This window comes from Trachypithecus francoisi, unplaced genomic scaffold, assembly GCF_009764315.1.
Source record: "Trachypithecus francoisi isolate TF-2019V2 unplaced genomic scaffold, Tfra_2.0 Lachesis_group21, whole genome shotgun sequence".
In the NCBI taxonomy this organism is placed as follows: Eukaryota; Metazoa; Chordata; class Mammalia; order Primates; family Cercopithecidae; genus Trachypithecus; species Trachypithecus francoisi.
The window spans coordinates 19,965,370-19,992,202 of record NW_022681467.1 but is presented as its reverse complement, the minus strand read 5'-3'; the positions used below and the strand labels follow the sequence as shown (position 1 = coordinate 19,992,202).

At 40.5% G+C, this 26,833-nt stretch overlaps 1 long non-coding RNA gene across 1 annotated transcript in view; it reads left to right on the top strand.

Moving 5' to 3' along the window:
- Positions 1 to 1,257: 1,257 nt before the first annotated feature.
- Positions 1,258 to 26,833, top strand: part of LOC117068251 — a 45,529-nt gene continuing 19,953 nt past the window's right edge. Inside the window, exon 1 of the long non-coding RNA XR_004431047.1 lies at positions 1,258 to 1,349. This is a non-coding gene — a long non-coding RNA (uncharacterized LOC117068251). The remainder of the gene's footprint in view (positions 1,350 to 26,833) is intronic.

Below are 26,833 nucleotides of genomic sequence, written 5' to 3'. Positions count from 1 at the left end.
ACAGCAAAAGAAGGAGAGTCAAACTGGCTGGGGAGACTTTCTGTTCTCACATTTGATACGTCTGCTCACAACATGTTTCAGTGACTTATTGAAGCTCAGAATTGGGCTGTTAAATCATTCAGCATATGAGATTTGTCCTAAGTTAAATGGATTACTTCCCTTTGTAGGTTTTTGGAGAGAACTTTTATTTTAAAGGGGAGAACTGGAGGGTCTCTGCTAAAATATTGATGTGAGGGAGATTTTTAACCCAGGCATCAGGAATGACCGAATGGAGACACAGGGGCAGGTGCCATATTGTAATTTGTCTGCCTCTTAAATTATGTAGTATATGTATCACAATATATTGAATTTAAAACCTGAAGTATGACATTCAGTAAATAATTTATACCAGCTCTTTCATTAAGTGTGAGCTGAGGCTTAGGATAATGAAACCTGATTTTAGTTAGTGCCTCATTTAAATACAGATGCAGAAAAGGACATTTCTTTAGCGCCGCTAAGACAAAGCGTGCTTGCTGTGTAGAAAATTTGAACTGAATCTCTCTCTCTCTCCCTCTCTGTCACACACACACATACCCCTTCCCCAGGAGTAGCCCAGGATAAAAATGAATAATACATTAATTTTTTGAAACATGAAGTTCATTCAGGCTTCTCCTGCCTAACAATTTCTTTAAAATATATAACTAAAAAGATGATTGTTTCACTTGGTATATCATTTTTTTCCTCACAGAAGATTCTGATCCTGAGAAATATGCCTGGGATTTTGGGGATGACTGTGACCCATTCAGTAAACATCTATAAAGCAGCTCTTCTAAGCCGTTCTTCTCTAGGTTCTACAGGGAACCCACAGGGAGATAAGTTTCTGTTCCCACGTCACTCGTGATCTAGCTCAGGGAGACTATTCATGCATGTTTGAAAATGGAAATAACCATGCAAAACAACCATGCCCACAACGGTACAACCAGTGGGCATCTTGGCTTGCAGGAACTGGTCCCACCAAGATATGTTCCCTGTTTTGCAGAAAAGATGAAACTTGGGACTGATATGGCCACAAATACCTGAGCTTGAAAACTTTGGTGGAAGTTAATGTCTCTTTGCACTCCTTCATGTATTTGCTATCACAGTGCTACTTTTAACATCTTTTCTTTGTGGGCTAAATAGCCATCATGTTAGCATACTGCTTTTAAAATTTTGTAAAACCTTTAGAGAAGATATTCCAAAGGAATGATTCCTCCCTCTCCCTCATTCTTTCCATATCATGTCGGAGATAATAAAGACATAAAGTTAACTGGCACACCTTCCAAGAAGGTTGAATTCGGAAAAAGATGACTACTTGTCTGTAAAGCCACAAGGTAAGCTATTTTTAAGTTGGTACACTCAAAACCATGATTTTTCACCTTGATCCTGACTAATGTAATTAATTTAATATGTATTTGTAACAGAAAGAATATAAAATGTGTACAGAGTTCTTTAGGCTTGAAATGAGACATGAATCTCTTAGGGAAGTAGCCATTGGACATAAGCCTGTGCCAGGTGAGGCGTCAACTATATACAACGGTAGGGGTTGAGAGACAGGAAAGACCCCTTCTGGCCGGAGTAATTAAGGAAAGTTTATGGAAGAAATGGTGTCTTGTATGAGTCTTGAAATAAGGGTACGGTTCTCTTAGGCAGGCACTGAGAGTAGAAGGCAACATGCACAAAAACATAGAGCCGTGAAAAAGCAAGTGATAACTGGGAACATAAAGCTAGAAGATGTTGCATAGGCCACTGCAGGAAGAACAAGACTAGAAAAGTAGGTGGAACCTGGTTTTCTGAGACCTTGAAGCCAGACTGAGGAGGTGAAGGGTGAGTAGTGGAGTCCTTGGAAAAGTGTGAAGTAGAGAAGGACATAATTAAAATGTCACTTTAAGGTGATTGCTCCAATGTGGAGTACAGAATTGGTTGCAGTAGGGAGGAACAGTGATTAGGGGAGTCTGTTAGGAGGCTTCTGCCATGCACTTCAGGTGTTAGATAAAAGTACATGAATTAATGTGGTAATAATGGAGGCTTGCCATTTCCAGCTTCTTGCCTCTCAGTGACTTCTCAACCTACCATTATTTGGCTTCCTGTACCGAACACATCCTGGACAGAACTTATTACTTCCCTCCCAAATCTGCTCCTCCTCTTAAATTCCATATCTCGCTCATGATACCACCAATGTCAGCCGAACCAAATAATTTCAAGTCAATCCTGGCTCCTTTCTCTGCTGAACCCTTGTTCATCCAATCAGTCGCAAGGCTTCCTTATCCAACCACATACACATTTCTTAAATCAGCCCCTCGTGACAAGCCATGCTATCTCTAGCTCATCCTATCATTGTACAATCACATTACCAGTGTGATCACAGTGATCGGATCTCTCTCATCCAGCCATAGCAAAATAGCGTGGTGGTTCAACATTTGAATTTGGACCCGAACTTCCTGGGTTCAAAGCCGCACTCTCACACTTTTGGCTCTATGGCCGTGGACAGATTTAGCTCTTTCTGCTCCCATTTATTTATCTGTAAGATGGTCAATCAGAGTAGGCTGTTAGGAGAGTTACATGAGCTAATATTTGCCTAGCACTTAGAATGACATCTGGCATGTCATAGGTGCTATATAATGTTTTCTGTTTTAATTAAAATAGAAAATAATCCACCCTTCCACTGATGCATGATGTTAACCATGCCTCTCTTCCTTAACTCTGTAGGCTGGAATCTAAGCTGGGTAACAGAATGTAGAAACTTTTCCACGGCCTGGCCCCTGGTTCATCCTCCTATCTCATCTCATACCCTCACCTCACAGTTTGTGTTTAGATAATATTGTGTCACATAAAGTTCTCCAAGCCCACCACACTCAACCATGCCTTCCTGGTTCTTCTCCGAAGAGTCTGCCTGCTTGCCTTGTCCCCATCCCCCTCTCCTCAGTACTGCTTACTCATTCCTGAAATGCCAGCTCAGGCATCATTTCCCCCCAGGCAGCCTTCCGTGAATGTGCAGGCTGGGTTAAGTGCCTCTTCTCTCCACCTACAAGATAATTGTGTCACAGCACGAATAGTATAGTGCTGAAATCATCTTTATGATCCTGTTCTCAGATCTGACTGAAAACTTCTTGAGGGCAGGAGCTGTGTCATATTCATCTCTAAACCCCACAGAGACAAGGGCCAGGCTAGATATATAGTGGGTTTCCATAAGCATTTATTGAAGTCAAGAAAATAATTCAACAGGGTTGGAAATTAACTAAATGTGGAAGTAGCAAGACAGAGGGAGACTGGAAGCTGATTCCAAAGTTTGAAGTCCAAGTTAACTCAAAGATCAAGGTCATATTTATAGAAACAGGGAAGCCAGAAGGAGGAACTTTTTTGAAAGGAAAGAAAAAAAAAACCCTAATGAGTTAATTTTTAAACAAATTGAGTTGGAGATGCCAACAAAATATACAGTTAGAAAGTAGACCCTGTGGTGCTAGAAAAAGGCCATGGTAGGTTTGAGGGTCATTGAATTTGTCATAGTTTAGTAGATTATGCTGCCTAACAAACAGCCCCCAAATCTCAGTGGCTTATAATAGCAAAAGCCTATTGCTGCTCACACAGCATGTCTCCTGTGGTCAGTTGTAGCTCTGCCTGGGGCTTTGTTACTCCGTTCAGAGTTACATATGCATCTGGTGCATACTGTTCTCCTAGTGAAAGGTCAGAATAAGAAGGGACACGGAAACCACACAAGCACATTTAAAGTCTTGCTCAGAAGTGACATACATAATTTCCACTCACATCCCGTTGGCCAAAGCAAGTCCCACAGCCAAGCCTGAAGTCAATGGAGTGAGGAGACATGGCAAGGACAAGGGAATAAAATATTATGAACAAATATTGCACTCAGCACAGTGAAGTTAGATGGAATTATGTGTGTAGATCACATCATACACTTAATTTCCCATTGGACAGGAAAGAGAAACCAAAGAAGGAAGAAAGAAAATAGCATAAAGGTAATCAGAGAGGTAAAGAAGAGAACTAAAACTGTAAGTTCTAATGCAAGTTTTAAAAGACAGGAATCCAAGGGAAGGTATGTCCATTGTCCAACACTGCCGATGTCAATGAAAATGAGAACTACATATGACTATGAGGAGGAAAACGGAGCCACTTAAGAGAAAGGATTCATTAGCTATCCTGAGATCATTTCTGCACAGATTTCTTGTCAAGTTATATTTGGTTAATGTCAATTTAAAATAACTTTCATTGGAGATTGTTTAGAATAGGTTTTCACAGCAATTCCTACAGCAGCTGAGTTGTATGGACTAGAAGTTAAGCTAAGAGAACGTAATACAGCACTTCTAACTCTCATCAAATATCAGGAGAATTGTCACAAGGGGTAAGGAGACCCCTCCAGACCCTGGGCTTATCTGGAGAGGAAGATTACTGACAGTAGCTGCATGATCCTAGCCAATAGACTTGCTAAGAGGAGAATCTTTTACAACCGAGAAAGTAGAAAAATGGAGTGGTAGCCTTCATCAAAAATGGAGTTGTAGCCCTCATGAAATAGTCATCTCAGTGCCATTGGAGTTTTCAAGCAGAATCTAGTCCACCATACAACAAACATATGTGGAAAAGTGCATGCACTGGAAAAAAGGCCAACAGATGTATCTATACATCTATATATGTACATATATCTATCTATCTACACACACACACACATATGTGTGTGTGTGTGTGTGTATATACATACATATATATCACAAGTAAAGAATGCCATGTGATGACAGAGGCAGAGACTGAGGTGCTGCAACTGCAAGCCAAGAAATGCCAAAAATTTTCGGCAAAAGTGCAGCACAAGAAACTAGGAAGGGGCAAAGAAGATTTTTCCCCTATAGATTTCAGAGGGAGCAAAGCCCTTCCAACAGCTTGATTTTGGACTTCTAGCTCCAGAACTGTAAAGGAATAAAGTTCTGATATTTTAAGCCACCCAGTTTGTGGTTCCTTCTTATAGTGGTCCTAGGAAACTAATATACTTAAATACATTTTGAAAAGCAATAAAGTAGCTTTTGAAATGTTGGCTGATGACTATTGTAAGCAATTTTAATTAGTAGTATTCTTTTTCTTGAAGTTAAAAATCTGTATCAGTATGAAAGATTGATTGAATTCCATTTGTTTTGAAGATATAGGAAAATGTGTGCTCAGTTATGGTCACATTTACCTGCCAATGACTTGTTGGGAATTAAGAAACATTCCTCTAAGAATGCTCTTTGTGAAACCTACTTTTCAGAGTTGCTAGCTTTGTTTGCCTTGTAAATCATATTTGTATAGAAAATTTAAAATTTAGTTTGTGGTATATATTTTTGGAAACTCGAAGGAAACTCCCTTGAGATGTTTAGGAATTGTAACTGCTTTAAGGAGAGAGAGAATATAAAGATTCTCATTTGATTAAATAAACTACTTCTGCTTATTGTTCGAAATGCAGCCTCAGTTGAAACTTTATATTCCATTATTTGCTTTTTCCTGAGAAGTTCTTGGCACATAGTGAACTGGAAGGTACAACGCAAAGTACATTAGGCTTTCAGTCTGGGAATGCCTTTGAGACAGGTGACGAGTGCTTTAGAATGCCTACTTGGAAGCTATGGTGGAATGTTTGTACAGGTACATAAGATGGCACAGACATGCACACCAAGATACAGAGAGACATCTGGATGTGGAAGCAATTCTTATGGCCATTTAATGCCCACCATCTTTATTTTATAGGATGTGCCCAAGGCCACTCATGCCAAGTATGGACTAGGCTAAATTCTACTAAACTCATCAAGTGCTTGCTAAGCACCCACTGTGTGCATCTGTTGGCCACAGTCATTTGGACATTATGATATATCCAGAGCATGTGGTTATAGAAATATTGTTCTTACAAATCTCTAGATGAGACAACCAAGTACAAGGCAGGTACTGCTACTCCCCCAGTGTCACATATCAGGTAAATGGCAGAAGGGAGTCTGGAACCCAAGTCTCCTCCTACCAATCCAGTAACTTACACTTATATTACAACTGGAAAACCTGTGAACACCACAGTTCATTTTCACACACGGTTACGTACAAGACACAACAATTTGCCCTAATTGTACACCCTCACTTTCAGAGGAGTAATCGTCAACCGAAACTCCAGTCTGCTGAAGATATTCTCATCAACAGCTTTGTTTTATTTTAAACCAAGGCTTTCTTTCCACTCTGAAATGCCACCAGCAATTACAGGACCAGAAGGAAAATCCATTTCGGTTCAACTGTTGTCATAAAATATTAATCATCTCGGCAAGTAGCCATTTCCAAACTGCCTGTATTCTGCATCGATATTTTCTTTAGAAACATACCAATACCTGTGTATCCATAGAGAATACAAGAGTTTGCAAATATTTTGAGAGTTTAGAGGCTAATCACTGCTGAGTCATAAAAAAAAATCTCTTCTTTGTCTTGATGCCAACAGTTGTGCCATTAAAACAAAATCTAAAAATCTCATTGCTGCTCTATCCTTGGTACCATGGATACTCATGGATTTTTCAGCTCTACTCAGGAGCCCAGTTCAAGAGCCAAGAGCCCACCTAGTTGAAGTCCCTCATGAGGGTACCCCGAAGGGAGAATTCGGCTGGAGAAAGGCCAAGGTTAGATAGAAAACCTTAGAATTAACTAACTAAAGACATAATCAACAATAATAAAAATAGAAGTTACTGGTTTTGGACACCTAATATATACCAGGAACTTTCAATACATTATTACTATCACAAGCCAGGGATGCTTACAAATTATGGATGCTTCTCAACATTTTCCAGAAATTGATGCTGTGAGTTTTATGTTACTCAAGTTTGTGCAACTAGAAAGTGGCAGACCCAAGGCTGAGAGACAGGAGTGTACAACTGAAAGATTCCATTCTTTCTTTCTATACCATGTTATTGCTCTCAAAACACTACCTCCCACTGATTGATTACTAATAGAATAGTAACTTATCAGCACTATCCTTACAGCACTATTCTCATAGCCTTCCTGCTTATAAATAGGCATCGTCATCATTTTGCAGAGAAGCTGAAGCTGAAGAAGTTCCATTTATGATAGTAAAAGGGAGTGCTATCCCATGGAGCCGGGTCTCTGGACCACAAACCCTTCTAGCCAGGCTGCCTCTCAACGGATCAATGGAAGGAAAGCTCCATGCACCTAGGACAGAAATGTTAGTAGCTGGAGTTCAGCTAGTGACCTAAAATGCTGATCTGCTCTTTACAACCCCCAGATTCCCTCTAGAAATGCCCACTTTCCACCCTCATTTCCTTGAGCCCCACAAGATGTGTGTTGACGCTCACAAGTTGGCTCTGTTATCAAACAAATTCCCTAACAGGTCATGGAGACCAAGGTCCTGAGAAATCATTGCATCCTGGACTGCCCATTAGTTAATTTTAATAAAGTGCTAAGTTCTTGGCACATGAAGGTTTGTTATAATTATTCATCATCAGGGTACAGTAGCTCACGCCTGTAATCCCAACACTTTGGGAGGCTAAGGCAGGCAGATCACTTGAGGTCAGGAGTTCATGACCAGTCTGGCCAACATGGTGAAACCCCATCTCTACTAAAATACAAAAACTAGCCAGATGTGGTGGTGCATGCCTGTAATCCCAGCTAAATTATAAAAAAAAATTTAAAAAGAATAATTATTCATCATCCTATTTATAACAACATTTCTGCATGGAATTGCCTACTGCCACATCAAGTCCACATGTTTCTTTTTCTCCCACCTCTTTCTTTAGAAATACTACCTGGTAAGTGATCAAAGCTAACACTAGTAATGAGAGATATTGTCATAATATATCCTCTGATGTGCTGCCTTGAGAAGAGTCTAGCATCACTTTTTTGGTGTTCCTGTCAAAAATTCATAACTTCAATCTAATCATGAGAAAAATATCAGATAAATCCAAATAGGGAGACATTCTTTGAAATAACTGAGCAGTACTCATTACAAGCGAAAATATCATGGAAGAAAAGGAAAGACCAAAAAACTTTCACGGATTGGGAAAAAAAGTAAGGTGACATAACAACTAAACGGAACGTGGATCCTAGATTAGATCCTGTAACATAAAGAGGATGTTCTTTGAAAAATTAGTAAGATTCAAAAAAAAAATCTGTAGTTTAGTTAACATTGTACCATGAAATTCAACTAAAGTTGACCTGAGGATGCCTTCATACTTTGAGGCCTTAACAAATTGCAATCTAACTTGGTACATAAACTAACTGAAAGCCTAGTTTAGTTATTATTTTGTAATAAATAGCTTTGTCTCAGTCAATCACAGGCTTCCAATGATTAGTCCATGTTCAAATAAGGCAAGCACAGAACAGGAGCCAATCAGGCTGTCTCTGTACCTCATTTCTGCTTTTTGTTCATAAAGGCTGCCTCCCCATGTTGTGAGGTGAGCTCTCTGAACGTTTTCTGGTTCTGAGGGCTGCCCAATTTGAGAGCTGTTCTCTGCTCAGTTAAGTTCTGTTAAACTTAATTTTTCTAGTTTTTCTTTTTAACAATACCAATGTTAATGGCCCTGTTTTGATCACTGTATTATGGTCATATAAGGAGTTAATATCAGAGGAAGGGCATCCAGGACTTCTTTGTACTATTTTTGCAACTTTTCTGTAAATCTAAAATTATTCCAAACTAAAATATGTTTTTTTTCTTTTTCTTTTTTTAAGTTTTGGTTGGTAAGTTGGGAGAAAGCTTGAAATCAGACTGAGGAGGTAAAACCAGTCTTGTTGGGTTGGAATCCCAGTTCAACCACTTCCAACCTGTGTAGCCTCAAACTAGTTCCCCAAACCTATCTAACCTTGGGTTTCTCAAATGTTCACATTCTGTCAAATGTGAACAATAATCGCTGTCTCACAGGTTGGTTACACGTGTAGACAATAACACATGTAAAGTGTGTAGCATAGTGCTTGACATACAGTAAGTATGCAAACTAGAAGTTTATTGTCATCTTTAATCAATATATGTCATTTTTCCTCTGAGATGGGTATATAATTTTTAAAAATCCTCAATAGGGCATTGACTGGTAATAGTTCATCATATTGCCTTTATAGGAATCTTTGCATTTCAATAAAATTAGTTTGATGCCATGAGCGAATTCAGTAGCAGATTGTATTTTCTAAAGGTGACCTCAACAATATCTCCCATCCTACAATCTTTTCTAGAAACTTTCCATTCCTCCATCAAAGGTAGAATCTATGTACCCTCCTTTGGTATATGCAAGATTTTGTAGATACCTTGGCCAATAGGATATGGTAGAAGTGGTGGCATGTGATTTCCAAGGATAGGTCTTTAAAATGACATACATTTTAGCCTGTTCTCTTGTGTTGCTCATTCTTGGGACATAGCCACCATGCTGTAATAAAATCTAATTGGCTCTTTAATAAAAATAAATAGATGGGTGTGGTGGCATGCACCTGTAATTTCAGCTACTTGGGAGGCTGAAACAGGAAGATCACTTGAATTCAGGAGTTTGAGGCTATGTAATCAAAGCCACGGATCACACCACTTCATTGCAGCAGCTCATGGAGAGATGCATATGGCCTCTGACCATGTCCCTAGCTGAGCTCCCAGATGATAGCCAGCACCCACTGGCCAACCATTTGAATGAACTGTCTTGACAGCAAGCACATCATCCAGCTCCCAGTCAAACTACTCAGCTAACACCACACGGAGAAGACATGGCCAGCCCCATTGCACCCTTCTCCACTTACAAATTTGTAAGCAAGATATATTATTGTTATTTTCACCCATTAAGTTTTGGGTGGTTTATTAGACACATCTTTATAACATATGATGACAGAAAATTCTCATAGAGAAGGGAGCAGGAATAGACATGAGATTTTTAAAAATGTGGAGAGATTTGAGAATTGGAGCTAGAAATGGGCTTGGGTAGACTTGAGAAACATTTAGTGGGCTTGAAGTATGTTCATCCTTTCCACAATGCAAGAGAGGTAAAAAGTAGTTTCATCCAGCAGACTAGAAATGGGAACAAAATGAGAATATCGAGATGGGGCCAATAGAGTAGGGCAGGGCCCTGGTGTGGATTCTCAGGGAAGATGGTGTCCAGAGTCAATATCAAAGTTAGTCCCCAGGGCTGGCCTACTGTAGTAGATGAAGACTGGAGTTTGAAGTGCCAATTGATCATGCTACTTTTTCCTTTTTGGTTTAAATCAATTGAGAACAGACGCAATGAGAATTCAAGTCCAGTGTCAGTGTTTTGACCTCCAAATGAAGGATTTCCTGTGTTTTGCGTTTGAGAAAGACAGGACTTGAGTTTAAGGGCAAAGGGGAGCTGCCCACTTCTTTACTTCCTCATCTAGAACTCACCCGCAGGAAGAGCTGGGTTTGTGGCGCAGACACTGGGCAGACCATGGGGGGTCACTCCTTGATTCACACCCCAGGAAGGAGCCCCCAAGGTTTTAGACCTATCTCTAAGAGGCCAGCCCCACCTGACCTGCACCAGGAGTGCTTCCTATATGGAAGCAGACAGAGAATAAACAGCTGGGAGCAGGGACCTGCTCGAGACAGGGCCGAAAACAAACAGCCCAGTCCACACGGAGAACTGACTCTGCCCCGTCTCACCATCAACTATTAATAAGTCGTTCTTCACCCTGCAGAGGAGGAATTAGGAAAGACACAAGAGAGACAGGAGAAGCTGCCTCCCCATACTTTCTCAGGGGGCGAAGTGTCCTAGGTAGGGTCTGAGTCAAGACTTTGGGTGACAAGAGCAGTTTTCTAATTAAGTGCAGGCATGTGTCTATGCAGCATAGTGGCTCTCAAAGTTAAGTGAGCATCAGAAACACCTGGGAGGCTTGCTAAACTAGATTGCTGGGCTGCATGCCATGAGTTTCCAATGTATTAGGTCCGGGTTTAGCCTGATAATTTTTTTTTTTAAGTCTGGGTCTCCCTCTGCCACCCAGGCTGGAATGCAGTGGTGTGATCATAGCTTACTGTAGCCTTACTGTAGCGCAAGCCTCACAAGTAGCTGAGAATACAGGCATGAACCACTATGCGCAGCTAATATTTATTTATTTGTTTATTTGTTTATTTTTGTAAAGAAGAGGGTCTCACTATGTTGCCTAGGCTGGTCTCGTACTTCTAGTCTCAAATGATCCTCCCTTGTCGGCCTCCCAAAGTGCTGGGATTACAGGTGTGAGCCACTGTGCCTGGTTGAAAAATTGCATTTCTAACAAATCCTCGGTGATGATAACACTGCTGGTCCAGAGGCCATTGTACATTTTATAATTCAGAAGACACATACACACAGCTTATCTTGTTTAATTCTCTCATCGTTTGTCATTGACAAATGAGGGAACTGTGGCTAATGAGGACTGAGGGTCTTACCTAAGCTCATACAACACTAAGCGAAAGACCTAGGCTTCAAATATGTCTTAGGATGGCAACGTGAAGATTCTTTTCACTTAACTATAGCTGTTTCCTGGAGTAAATGCAAAACACAGAGAGAAACCCAGGCATCTTATAGATATTTAAGAAACAGAGGTGGATATTTTGTAGGTTATCATTTTAAAAATTGGACTGGCCGGGCGCGGTGGCTCAAGCCTGTAATCCCCAGCACTTTGGGAGGCCGAGACGGGCGGATCACGAGGTCAGAAGATCGAGACCATTCTGGCTAACACGGTGAAACCCCGTCTCTACTAAAAATACAAAAAAACTAGCCGGGCGAGGTGGCGGCGCCTGTAGTCCCAGCTACTCGGGAGGCTGAGGCAGGAGAATGGCGTGAACCCGGGAGGCGGAGCTTGCAGTGAGCTGAGATCTGGCCACTGCACTCCAGCCTGGGTGACAGAGCGAGACTCTGTCTCAAAAAATAAATAAATAAATAAATAAATAAATAAATAAAAATTGGACTATTGTTAATTTTGCAATTCCTTGGAAAAATTCCAAAATTTCTTGTAAATATCGACAAAAAAAGAACAAGCAAAGTTTGTATGTTTGTTTGTTTTATGTCAACGTAGAGCAGCAGAGGTAGGAAGGGTTGAGTGCCCTTTAGGAACAACCATGGTTATACTAGCAGCCACCCTATTACCTAGAGACTGGGCGAAATCTGGAGTCATTAGACTAAGGAGTTGCTAGCTATCGCTGATAATTATTTTTCAAAAAATCATTCATTTCTTTGCAGATGAAAAGCCTTAACCCAAACAAGTTCATCTACAACAGTACTATTTCAAACAGTATTAGGGAAGATACTTTGAGGATTATGAGAGTTTTATATTACCCTTCCTATTGCTTCATTGGGCTTGCAACTGTGATGCCAAACTGTCCATTAGTTTTTCCTAACCACTTAATTAACTTTTTGAAAAACCAGGACCAAAGACCAACCATTGAGAAGGATTCGTGTGGGTCATCATCTGATGAGGGCAATTTGCTGCACCTCCTTTTTTATGTTACCAGAATGAGGACCAGAACTCTTGTGGACATTTCCAAAGATTCACACCAATATTATGATGTGTCCTTATGTAGTTATCACAGGTATTTATATTTACAAGTAGATTGTGATGCCTTACCTAGCACAACTGAACCTATTATCCCAACTATTGGGGGCTTCTTGATGACCTGGACTGTAAGGCAGCTGCTCCTGCCTTATGACCCCATTTTATGAACCAAAGTTAGTAGCATGCCTGGCCAGCAATTCCTCAGTTCTTGTGATGTGTGTGTGCATTTATGTGTGTATGTGTGTGTAAATGAAGGTAGAGGATTGAAAATACAAAAGAAATTTTTTAAAACAATTGATACTCTTCACTGAATAATAACATGCTTATAAAATGTGCACAAATTATTTTTATTATTATTATGTTTTTGAGACGGAGTTTTGCTCTTGTTGCCCAGGCTGGAGTACAATGGCACAATCTCGGCTCACCACAACCTCCATCTCCCAGGTTCAAGCGATTCTCCTGCCTCAGCCTCCCGAGTAGCTGGGATTATGGGTATGCGCTACCACACCCAGCTAATAGTAGAGATGGGGTTTCACCACGTTGGCGAGGCTAGTTTTGAACCCTTGACCTCAGGTGATCCGCCCACCTCAGCCTCCCAAAGTGCTGGGATTATGGACATGAGCCACCATGCCCGGCCAAAAAGTGCACAAATTATTAAATGCAGATGTAGATGAATTTTCACAAACTGAACACACTTGAGTAACTAGATAAATAAATAGAACATTACCAGCTCCATGGAAGTTCCTATTGTATTCCTTTCTTGTCGCTACCCTGATCAAGAATAACCCCTATTTCTGACTTCTAACACTATATATGAATTTTAGACACGTATATAAATGTATCATACAGTATACTCTTTTGTGTCTGGCCCTTTTGCTCACCATAATGTTTATGAAATATCCATAGTGTTATGTGTACTTGTATAATGTTGACTCTCACAGCCGTCTAGTAATCTATAAGTTTACCACAATTTGTTGATTCATTCTACTATCAGTGATCACTCAAGTAATTTTCAGTTTGGAGATATAAATAGCACTGCCATAAATATTCTAGTACACGTTCACTGATGCTCATATGTATGTGTTCCCATTGCATATAAACCTGGGAGTGACACTGCCAGGTCATAGGTTTGTATATGTTATGTTCAGTGCATACTGCCAGTTTTGAAAAATAGCAGGCTCAATTTACATTACCCTACACACAGCATGAGAATGTTCTTTGCCCTACATCCTTGCCAACAATAGGTATTGCCAGAGGTTTTGATTTCAGCCATTCTGGTGAGGATATTTGGTAACTTGTTTTGGTTTAAATTCACAGATGTTAGATATTTGGATATTGTCTTTGTTGAACTGCCAGAGTAAGCCTTTTGCCCATATTTCCATATCTTTCTTAACTTAAAATCTCCTTCTATCTTCTCTACTCTCTGCACTCCTTGGAGGACTATTAACTCCTTTCCATTAAAACCCCCAAATGTCCAACAGCATGTAGACAAATACATTGTGGCATATTCATGCAGCAGCACACGATGCAACAATAAAAAATAAATGATCTCTGGATACTCACAGCATACATAAAACTCAAAACCATCATGATAAGCCAAGAAGGCCAAATACAAAAGAATACATGTAATATTCCACTTGTATGACATTCTAAAATAGGCAGAACCAATGTAAAGTGACAAAACAGATCAGTGGTTTCCATGAGTCAGGAGGCAGAGTCCACTGCAAAAAGGCATGAGGGAACATTTTAATGTGATGGAAATGTCCTGTCTTGATTTCCGTAGTGGTTACATGGGTCTATCCATTTATCACAACTCTTTGAACTATATACTTAAAATGATAACTTAATTGTATTAAATTATACCTCAATAAAGTTTATTTTGAAAGAAACCCTTTGGGAGGCCGAGGCAGACAGATAATCTGAGGTTGGGAGTTCGAGACCAGCCTGACCAATATAGAGAAACCCCATCTCTCCTAAAAATACAAAATCAGCTGGGCATGGTGACACATGCCTGTAATCCCAGCTATTCAGGAGGCTGAGGCAGAAGAATCACTTTAACCCGGGAGGTGGAGGTTGCAGTGAGCCGAGATCGTGCCATTGCACTCTAGCCTGGGCAACAAGAGCGAAACTCCGTCTCAAAAAAAAAAAAAAAAAAAAAAAAACACCAAAAAAACCTTTTACTGGGCCCTACCACGTGTAACCCATAAGATATGGTGAAATTAGGGCTTTTCATGGGCCACAGTGATCAGTCAGGATGCCCATAGACCCATGTGTACTCCACCCAAGAATCCTATCTTTCTAGAAGGAAAGGCCGAGTTGCCAACACCTTTTGAAATAACTGTTTTGATTGAAGACATCACAAAAGGCTGGTTCTGGCTACCTTGGCCACCTCATACCCCACAAATGGTTTTGTTTCCGCTCACTTACGGCTGCCTGCCAGTCACCCAGTGAGCAAGCCAGCACACTTAACAAGCTGGCCCATCACCACATTTAAAATATACAACGCAAACGCAGGCGTTTCCAAACCCTGGGCTGGGGAAAGAAACCTCCCCAGTGAGTTTTCCCAACATTTTACCTTTTAGAAGCCAAGCTGCAGTCATTTTTTCCTTTGACTCTCAAGGGAAATCTTACAGGGACCACGTTTCAGAAAGCTTGTCTCCCATAGAGCACCGGAGCTGCGGTATTTTAATAGCCTCTCTCAGCCCCTCCCCGGGAACATATTATTATGTGATCATTAGTGATGGGCAAACCTCACTGGGTTTCCAGGTCTGAGTCTGTGCCAGAAGTTCAGAGTTCCTCCTTCCTTGACAACTCAAATGTCCCCTATTTTTTTCCCTTTTATTTATTCGTTTGTTTGTTTATGTGTGCTTTGCTTGGTTTCTTCCTATCTATCTGATCACACTCTCCAGCATTTTCTCCACTTTACACCACAGAAGAAAGGAAGGAGATGGGTCAGGAAGCAGGAGTTTCTTGCTGATTTCTCTCTGTTGAGGTACCGTGGATGAAACAGAATTGTAATCAGGCCCCAATTATTGGCACAACCAGAAAAGAGTGACTAGACCCCTGCTGTACGCCCATGACCACAATTCTGGGAGTGCCCAGTGAGTTAGTAGGTGAATAAAGGATAAAGGCTTTTCTTAGAAGGGTTCCCATTCCAACTGGGATGCTGGGACAAACAGGCCAATAGATGCATTGACAAAGGCATGCAGACATTGCTCCACCAATATACTTTAAGGACTAAGCAGTCAAGGTTACAGGAAGACTGAATGCGGTGCATTAAGAAGTTGTAAAACAAATGTGAACATTCTTCATTTGTGGCAACAATTGCTGTTTCTAAAATACAAGAATAAGGCATTGAATTCATTATATTGAAATTCAAACACTAAAATTGAAGATTCCTGTCTATATTTTCCCCTCTAGAGAATGGGAGCACTAATATTTATTCCATGAGCTATATTGTTGGTTATGGAGCTAAGTGGAGTACTGAACTTAAAAGTTAGGGAATACATTCAATTCAAATCCATTGAGCTTTGGCCAGAAGGCTGATACTCAGGCCTGTGTTTGTAAACTGGACCCACTAGCCAGGGACTCATAGGGTCATGGGGACAGTGGGGACACATAGTCTCAAGCCCTTCCCATCTTGCATTAGAGGAATCCCAGAATACAGCGTGTCCCATGACCTTGAAGAAGGCTGGGAACGTCCAGGTCAGAGGCAACAGCTGGCCTAGGAGGGCTGCCAGAATTTCCGGGACACTGATGCATTCAGAATAGGAGAAAAGGGAACATTGGAGGGGGTGCCTGGCAGGGGGGAAAGGGACAGGAAAGCAGAGGGAGCTCAGAACTGATAAATTCAGATTTGTGTGTTTCACTCAGCCTGAAAACACCAGTGAGTCACTTATGGTAATTTGTCTTTTCTCTTTAACACATTTTCTCCAGTTTGTCTGAAACTATATTGTGTCTACTATGAATAATTTCACACAGTTACAACACAAAATTTGTTCTTCTGCCCAAAAAGCAGCCACTTGTTTTTGGACCAGATTCTCCCAATGTGTACTAAATCAGGAAGATCATTTCTGCCACGGTTAAGGCCTTCCCACTGCTTTCTGTGAGGCTGTGCTTCTTAACATACCTATTCCTTACAGAAATTTGCTAACAGACTAAGGAGATGTGTGTCCTATTCATTTTGTTTATTTTCTTTAGAGAACATTTTTATTCTCCCTTAACCTTTATCATATTGATTGCTGTTTGGAGACAGTCTTGGGGAAGAAAAACAATGTGTTCAGAGTACTGTAATTTATGAGTATTGTCATTTTATGATTGCATTGATTTTTATTTTAAAAGTGGTTTTACAAACCGAAAAGTGACAGAAGGTAGAAATGCATAGAATTGGTGATGATATCAGAAATGCGCAAAATATCTAAGACAAGGAAGGTAACTAGATTTCATCTCAGGTGCCAATCTATCAATTAGTAGTGACTGCTGGCAATGTTGTTCTAAGACAGAAACTGAGGCCACTTCCAGGCTTAGCAGGAAAAATGGCCAAGAGTTGATTAGTAATGTCTGCCATAGTGGAGTTGATTAGTAACGTCTGCTATTGCGGTGCCTTTATGGTGAGTGGGGAAGGGGATGGGCAATGGGGTATTAGCACAGACATTATGTATATTCTATTTCTGGTCTTGGCAAAATGTTCATTCAAACAAGCAATACATCAAGGAAATTATGTAGGAACTGACCAAACTGAATAGAGACCTGAGCATTTCCTTTTGAGTATGTGGCTGGATCAAAACACATCTCAAGATACTGTTAACCTGAAGATTCCTCATCTATGTAATCATATTTTTATCCTGACACATAAGTAAATGACTTGGAGATTGCTCCTAGTTTAAGGTGTAAATAATAAAAACACACTTAAAATTTGCACTGGAAATTAAAAATCCCTTTCACATATAAACATTCAACATGCTATCCAACCCCTGCTGCCTTCTGCATCTTTCTGGTGCCATGTTTCTTGTGCCTCCTAGACAGAAGTTGTGGGACTGATGCTAGAAGCAAGAGAGAAATTTAAATAAAGAAATGATGCTGTCATTATTTTTAATGGTTGATTTGTTTTTCTTGTGTACCTAGAAAACAGGTGGAGAATAGAACAAAGAGATTTTTGGCCTGAGCCAGGACTGAGAAACTAAGTCTAGTTAGTGAGTCAAAAAAAAAAAGAAATGGTATCCCCTCTCTTACTATGCAAAATCTCATAAATGCATCACCTGTATGAAAACTCCTTGGACAAGTCTTAAATCTTTTCTTAAACTCTAATAAATTTGGTTGCTAATCTGTAAAGAAAATGAATGTACACTTTCTAGTGTTAAACAGTAACTGTGTGTGTATGTGTGTGTAAGAACCTCAATTCTGCTAGTCATAGAGGGTGTAGGTTATCCTTCAGGCTAAAGCAGGGATTATTTGTTTACATAGGATCAAAAATAATAATATGGCATATATCAATGTTTATAGCAGGTCCTGAAAAAGTACAGATGTATACAATTGTGCCAAAGAGAAAAACATTTTCTTTACAGCATTGTATTCAGCCCTTACCACAATAAAGCTGCATAAGAAATCACCCCAAATCTTAGGGGCTTACAACAATAAGCCATTGTTTCTCACTCATGGGTCTGCAGGGCAGCTGGGATTATTCTGCTTCAGATGGGGAGTTGACTAGGGTTGGCTCTAGGCTTTAGGTTGGGTTCAAATCTGTTCCATGATCACATTTTGGGGCTCAAACTGATGAGGCTCTTGCCTCATTATACTCTTCTTATTGTGATCCCAAGAGTGGATGGGGCAAGTGAAACAGCCTTTTCTGGGAACTGTCCCACAGTCATTTCTACCCACATTTCACTAATTAAAATTAGTCACATGGCCAACCCCACCATCAATGGGTAGAAAAATTGAGTTTGCTTCTAGAAACTGCAGAAAATGAACTGCAGAGTTATATGGCAAAAGGTTCATACATTTTGTGAAAATAGGAAGTGCCAAGGAATTGAGAAAACAAACCAACTTACCAAAAATATTAAGAGGCTCTATTTAAAACATTGAATAGGGAAGTGGTATCATGAGGTAAATAATAATAATAATAGTAGTTAGTATTAAAAACCAGGCTTTGGAGCCAGGGTAATCTGAGTTTGAATATTGGCATCATTCCTTTCTGACCATGTGGCTTCAACAATAGGCAGGCCTTGCAAAATGCTAGAACTGGAAAAGCATTCATCAGCAAGATTTTGTGGATATCTATGCCTGTGCTCTCCCATGAATGGAAGTCAGTTAGTCTTTGCTTGTATGTTTCTCCACTTGGGCAGTTCACATTTCTTAAAGATATTATCTAATCAACCCAGCTAACGTTGTGCCAGTTGGGGCATATAATTTTGCAAAAGGATACCACTGTCCAGCCTGTGACCAAGGTATGTGCATACTCCAGGTTCAATCAGCTGTGGTGGTGAGGGTGGAGGGGGAGTCATACATAATAAGATTTCCTTGGCAGATATGGCTGGTTGTCTACCAAAGAGTTATGCTCTTAGAGGAAAGCTGCTGTTGGGCTGGGGTGTCCTTTCCTGCATTTCCCAGAGCCTCCTAAATTTAGGTTGGATCATGTGACTAGGTTTTCCCAATAGAATGGAAGTAGAGATGGTCTGTACCACTTCCAAACAAAGGACTCTAGAAGCTGATGCCTTTTCTACTCTCTACTTTCCCATTTAGTACTTAAATGGTGAGAACTCCAAGATCCTAGAGGAAGGCAGAGCCACAACAGGGAAAGAGGTTGGGTAACTGATTGATCACATGGAAGGCTTCCTATGAATGATACACTAACATTTGAACTCAACATTTTTTTTTTTAATATCAGTCAATAAAGACTGTCCATTTCACAGCGTTGGAACAGAGCAATTGCCCTTAAAAAGGGCTGATGGCATAGCAGTCACTGGGATTAGGGTGTGGAATGAAGCAAAACATAAAAGGCTAATCAGCAGAGCAAAGACTTCAGCTGCAAAGGTCTGAACATGCCCCGCTGGGAGGGCCTCCTGATGCCACACTCAGCTGAGAAGGTTGAATTCAATAGGAAGTCAGCTGTAATGGCCAAGGAGTGTGGCCTTCGTAAGGGATGAGCTCCAAATCCAATCCACACGGTTGTCCACATTTCCACTGTCACTCATCAGGGAGAGCTTTCACTTAACACAACGATGTGAGGATTTCCTTTGTAAATCAGTTGTTCCCCTGGATATGGTTTCTGAAATATCTGTCTTAAGGTCTAAGCTGCTCTCTCTTTCCATTAGAAGCTCTGCTCACCCAACTCAACCAGTTTTAACAAAATTTTAAAAGCCATTGACTCTCTAGGGAAGGTTGATTTCTCTCTTGGCCTCCATTTGTAGCCAGCACTGGCACCAGCTGTACTGACTCAAGCTCACTGAAGAGGAGGAGGAGCAGGGAACTGTTCTCTCATTCATGACCATACCTTGATCCCAGTTTCAAGCTCAGGGCTTTGGGAGGTGATGGTGGCCTGGGCCAGAGGACTCAGCTAAAGGAAGTCCATCTTTGTCTGCAGGGTATTCCAAGGCCAAATAGAAGGGAGGAAGAAGAAAGTTCCATCTCTTTCTCTCCCTCCCTCTGTCTCTCTCACTCCCTTCCTCCTCTCTCTCATTTTCCTGACACAAATCCAGTTATCCAATTGCTGCCTTCCTCCAGCTGGCACACTACCCAGGCAGTTGAATTTACTCCATGCTCCAGCACTTTCTCTGTGAGCTGTGCTACAACTGTTTCTGCTTCTCTGGTTAAAGACAGTTCTGTCTTCCCTTGCCTGGATCTAAGCTGCTTGCCTCTCATTAACAGAGTCCAACCTCAGGCTGTGTTTTGCCACTATCCACTTTCCTAGTGCCTCCCCTTTCCTCTGACAGACACACCTTTATACTGTAGGACTGACTTCCCTTTGGACCCCAAGAGTCTGCTAGCTTAGTTGCTCCTAGCCATGGGAATAAAAGCAGAGCTCCCTTTTGGAACTCCATGGTCATCATCATAAACAAGAACCTCCAGACATCAGTGGTGGAATGGGGGCCTGTTCAGCTGTTGGAAACAAAGGCTTTATTCTGAATCTTTTCCCGACTGATAACCAGTCTGTCATTCTAAGTGGGAAGGGTGGGGGTGGCAGGGCATTGAAGACAGGGGAGGAGAGTGCAGAGCAGAAAGCTTATTAACTTTTCCAAGAGGCTTGTGATTCAAGCTTGTAGAGCTTAACATTTTTTTTCTCTCCCAATTATTTTAATGATGCTGCAGAAAGTCCTAACTTCTGTGCTGAGACTGTGTTGCTGCCACGGTCTGGGCTGATCACATGGTAACATTCCGACCCAGGCTTGGTCACCCCATAAGAAAAATCAGCTTGGGAAAACCACTCCTCCTTCTGCATGCATCTCAGTCTCTCTCTTAAGGAAAAAAAAAAGTCTCCTTTTTAAGAGCTTTGAAGCTTAAGTCTTAGATGTGAGCTTTGCTTCAGAGTTTATTAGTTATTATTTTATCCCCATTCACCACTCCCCTTGAAAAAGTTTATGTTCACCCAGAATGGCAATTATTTGACTCTAATTCAAACCATTTTGTGTCATTTAGATCCAGGCACATTGCTTGATTTCAATAATTAAGGGAAGGTACCAAATATTTTTGTTGCTAAAGGAGCTTTAGTCACATAAGCCAGTTTATCAATCATGTTTTTTTCTTTATTAATCTTAATGTATCCCTCCCTTATCTCATTTTGAGCAAGAAAATTAAGCCAATAACATAAACTTAAAAGCTAACTACTGTAGTCTGTACTTTGAACCCAGATACAAAAGTAAACATTCCTTCCTATTAGGTTTAAGATCAAGACGTATTAATTTAGGAGGTTAACTAATACTTAGCAGGAGGCTGATTGGGGCCTGGAGATGTAGGAGGAAGAAGGCAGGAGGAACAGAGGAGAAAGTGACTTTTTCACTTCTGTGCATGCTTGTACAGTTTTATCTGGAGGCACTGATACATTTTAAGTAACCCACCATGAACAGCATCAGAGTTGGGAGAACTGGAAAGATGGAGAAATCTTTCTGCAACCCCAGTCCCCCTTTCCATTTAACAAGAGCAACTAGACCCTGATGAGATTGTAGAGAAATCCATTCTTGCCTGGATTGTCACCTATACATATCCTAAAGTTTTAACCATTTGTGTACATATCATCTACCGATGGGTAATTGCACTTATTATAAGCGTACAGCTTGGTGAATTGTCAGAAATTGAGCACCCCTGTGTAACAAGCACAGGGAACATCAATTGCATCCCTAGAAACCCCTCTCATGCCCACTTCTAGTCATTACCTCCCCAAGGGTAATCACTGTACTATACCTAATATTTTAATTAATCTGTCTTTGAACATATCATCTGTTTTAACCTGATTTTGGCCACATAAATGAAATCATAGCATATCCACTTTTGTGTCTGACTTCTTTCACTCAATGTTTGAGAAAGTCATGGTTTTCATGTGTAGTTGTAGGTTGTTCATTCTCTTTGCTATTAATATTCCTTTATACACCAAAAATTGTATATCCATTCTGTTGTTGGTGGGCATTAGGGCAACTTCCAGTTGGACTACTATGAATAGTGCTGTTATGAACATTTTGGTACATATCTTTTGGTGAACACATGTACACATCTTTGCTGGGCTTAATTCTAGGAAAGAAATTGCTGGATATATGGTATGCATGTGAATTATTTTAGTAAAACTGCCAAATAATTTTCCAAAGTGGCCATAATCAATTTATACTCCTGCAAGCAATGTCTGAGAGTTCCAGTTGCTCCACATCCTTGCCAGTACTTCATATTTTCAGTATTTATTTTTGCTCTTCTGGAGGGCATGTGGTGACAATTGCATTGTAATTTTACTTTGCATACCTCACACACGTTAGTTTTCATTTCTCTGCTTTAGTTAATTTCCAATCATCCCCTGACCTAACTGGAGCCAACCTGACCATCAAATCTTCCCTTTACAAAGACTCTATCTTTACAGAGATTCTCATAACACCTCTTCCACCTACCTACATGGACATTTCCTTTTGTTGAGCTCTTGTTGAGCTTAGATATGGAGCCACTCCATTTATACTCAATTAGCTGCTGGGTAGTGTCATGGGCTAAGCATTTTTCCTGTGTTGTTCTGTCTTCCCAACTGGAGATGGGGTTCCTTGGCTCTGCAGAGTCCAGCTCTGTAGGCCCTGTTCACATATACAAACCCACTGGGCTAAATTCAGACGGGCATAGGCTATGCCCCTATTGGACTAGATTTTGTATTTTTCACCCAATCATTCTGCTGCCCGATATCTTTAGCCTAGATGCTTGATATTGATTAAAACCACTCAAGGAGTTAAGTAGTGTGGGAAGTCAAGTAATATGGAAAAACAACAACAAAAAGCACAGTTCTTACAGTTAGAGCTGAACTTGAATTTCATACTTACCAGTTTGGTTCTTTCTGATCTTAAGAACTTACTTTCTGATCCTGAGCTTCAATTTCTACATATACAAAAAGAAAATAGAGTTGTAATGAGGATTCGACAAGATAACAGCAAAGTGTCTGGCACATTGTAGGTACTGCAAAACTTTATTTCTTTCTCTATGCCCTTCTTTGCAGAGGTCTTAGCCTCTCAGGTTTTTAAGAGGATAAAACTCAAAATGATTTGTAGATCTTTAGTTTGGTTTGGCAATGAAGAATTCTTCCTCGTCAGCCTCTCTGAAATCAAGCAGTACACTAAATGAGGTGGTGACTTTTGAAATAAATTTAATAACTTCTTCAAATAATTTTTTTGAAATAAAATTAAGGAGACTATCACTTCTGAAGTCTAATTAGGGCCCTTTTTCTTTGAGGCAAAGCTAGTTAACAGCTTTTATATGATTTCCATCTTGCTATCTGCTTGGCCTACTCTGACAAGGAAATACCTTTTTTTTTTTTTTTTTTGAGACGGAGTCTCGCTCTGTCACCCAAGCTGGAGTGCAGTGGCCCGATCTCAGTTCACTGCAATCTCCGCCTCCCAGGTTCACGCCATTCTCCTGCCTCAGCCTCCCGAGTAGCTGGGACTACAGGCGCCCGCCACCTAGCCCGGCTAGTTTTTTGTACTTTTCAGTAGAGACGGGGTTTCACCGTGTTAGCCAGGATGGTCTCGATCTCCTGACCTTGTGATCCGCCCGTCTTGGCCTCCCAAAGTGCTGGGATTACAGGCTTGAGCCAAGTGCTGCTCATGCAAGTGGCATCCTTCTCTGCTCTTAAGCGCCCAATTAAGATTCAGACATCTCTGCTTTTAGGAGGGTGTTTGGAGAAGTAAATGAGGGGAGGGATTTGCATAAGAAATTTCCTGCTCTTCCCCGGAGGATGTTGGCAGCCTTTTTCAATGGGCAGGCAAGCTCTGGAGTCACATACTGACTTTGTCCCTTAAAATGACTTAAGGCTTGGAAGGGTGGCCTCTATTTTTCTTCTTTTTAAACATTGCTGTTCTGTGCCAAGGTGGGTTGGTGTATCCAAAACCTATTTGGCAAGTCATTAGTTTGTTTCCTCTGATAGTGCTACACTGCAGGCAGGGTTACAAAACACATTCCAGCTGGCTGGACTTTCTGATATCTCCAAATGGTTCCATGGCCTTTAGTTAGATTTAGTGGTCAAGATTCTGGTAGATTTCCCTTTCTCTTTCCTTTTAATTTACAGCCAGTTTCAGTGGAACTACACCGTAATACAGATCAATGTATTATATTTATATTTTAATACCACAGGTCAAACCATGATATAGAAATCTTGAATATTAATTCTTCAAGTATATTTTTTATAAAGTCATTTTCATATAGATGCTTGTTCTTTGCCCTAGTAGAAGAGGAATGAATGGAAATGTTAGAGTGAGAAACATGGGAAATACATTTGATAACTTTTCCAAGACTCTGTCATTTAATTTTGTACTAAGAGAAAGATGGTATTATCTTCATTTTAAGAAATGAAAAAAAGGCTTAAAGGGATTTCATATATTATTCAAGGTCACACAGCTCCATGAAGTTGGAATTAGATTATTAGATTTGTCTAGATCTCTTCCTTTTCTTCTCTTCTCTCCCACCTAGAATCCATGCAACAGTTCTCTCCTCTTCCACCTAGAATTCGTGTAACCTCAACACAAATTATTCTGTATTAGAGTTAGACATTACCTAAATGGTCTCAGGTCCTACCAAGCACAGAATTTCCCTCTATGAGGTCCATGGCAGCTCATCAAACCTCTGGTTACCTACTATAATGATTAACTCATTCCTACACAGGACAACCAATAGCCATTTTGCATGGCTTTTCCTCTTAGACAAAATTCAGGGGTGCACAGGAGCAGATTCACACCTACTCTTACCAACTCTCAGGCTGATTGTGCACAACTCTTCCCAACGCCACACTTAGGGATGCCAATTTGGTGGCTTGAAATCAGTTATGGTGGATGTGTTTACATCACAGAAATTACCAAAAGCTATAGATTAGGGCTTCTCCCTCCACAAGTACTACCCACTCTGCTACACTGAGAACCACTTGTTAAACATTTATCAGCACATCATTGCTTCTACCTTTGGGGAGTGATTCTGTCCTTTGGCCTTCCATAGAAGAAGTCCAAATCTTCTTTCGCAGCAGCCCCTCAGAAATTTCAAAACAGCTCTTTGCCCACTCTGTCCTTCTATGATAGCTTCAAAAAAACCCAGGTTTGAGTTTTAGGTTGGTCTCTTAGTTGCTGTCGAACCATGAACAAACAATTTAATCTCTCTAAATTTTAATTTCTATATATATGAAATAGAGATGGTAAAAACAATATCTTACCTCTGGGGTGGATGTGAACCTTAAATGAGACAGTGGGCATAAAATATACTGTCTAACCTACAGAAAGCTCTCAATTAACTTTATTAATAGAAGGATTATTGTTATTGATCATAACACTGAAAGACTTACAGTAATCCAGGACTTCCAGCCAATGGATTATAGTTGTCAGGGTCTTGGCAGGAGCAGAGACTTGGTTACAAGGAGGTTGTAACACAAGAGACTTGGTTACAGAGAGTTTAATGCCCAGACCATGTGCAGAAGAGCGAGAACAGTTGAATACTTAAGGAAACTGGTAAGGTATGTTGAGACACCCAGGAGCTACCAACAGCAAGAAACTGTGACCACTCCAAGGTCTAAAGGCACAAGGAAAATGAGCAATAATGCCAAGAGTGACACCCCATGGGAGTTGGAGCATAGATAAGGGATCATAACGACTCTCACACATGAGACCCAGCAGGAAGAGAAGAGGGGGAGCCATACTGTGACCTCTCCATCTCTTTCTACCTGCCCTCAAATCTCTTGGCAGTATCCCTAGCAGCCAGAAGCAAGAAGCCAGAGGCTACAAGGTCCTGGATAGCATGGTTCCATCCATAGATATCACCCCATGGGACACAAAATAGGATAGTGCAAAGAGAGCGGATTGGGGAGAAGGAAGTGCGAATGAAGAACAATCAACATTTGAATTTTCAATCTTTCATTCAATCCATTGAATCTACTTTTGGCATATTTTTCTTGTAGAAGCTCCAGACTAAGAAACCATGCAAAAATTTAACTTGAATTTAAATTCCAGGAAATGGGTTTGATCCTTGAGATTAATTATTCTTTAGATTTTCTCTGGTGCATTTACAAAAACCTAGACCTGGGATTTGCAGAGTGCCTATTATCCTGCACATTGAGGATTGCCCATACCCCAGGAAGAAAGGTCCTGTGTTGCCGACTGATTCATGTTGTACCATTCATCAGCCTTATCCAGTGCTTGCCTTCATTTTATTTCCTTTCTCTTTGAAACCGTGCCTCTTAGTAAATGTCATTGCTATTGTCCATTCATGTGTGTTTCATATTTTAAGGGTCTTTAATTGTTTCATTCTAACAGCATTCCCCTCCCTTTTAACCTACCTTGGAAGTCTGTTTTAAAAAATCTACAGGACCTGAAATATATTAAAGACTTCAGAGTTTCTCATACAATGTTTTCATCTTTTTTTTTTTTTTTTAAGAGGCATTTTGTAGCTCAGGGAGAGTCACTTTAAAAATCTCATTCCACTGAGATACCACATGCCCCTGTTTGTTCAGAAGTGTTGACTGACAGGAACTGCTTTACCACTCACTTGTGTCTGTCTAAACCTGCCAGATTCCAAGAGGTCATTGACTCTTTTCATAACTCCCTGTTTATGCAAAGTTCTGTGTCATTCACACAGTTAATATAGGTGGTGTCATTTAGCCTTTAAAAGCTATTTCCAGGGATCATTTCTTACAATAATGAAA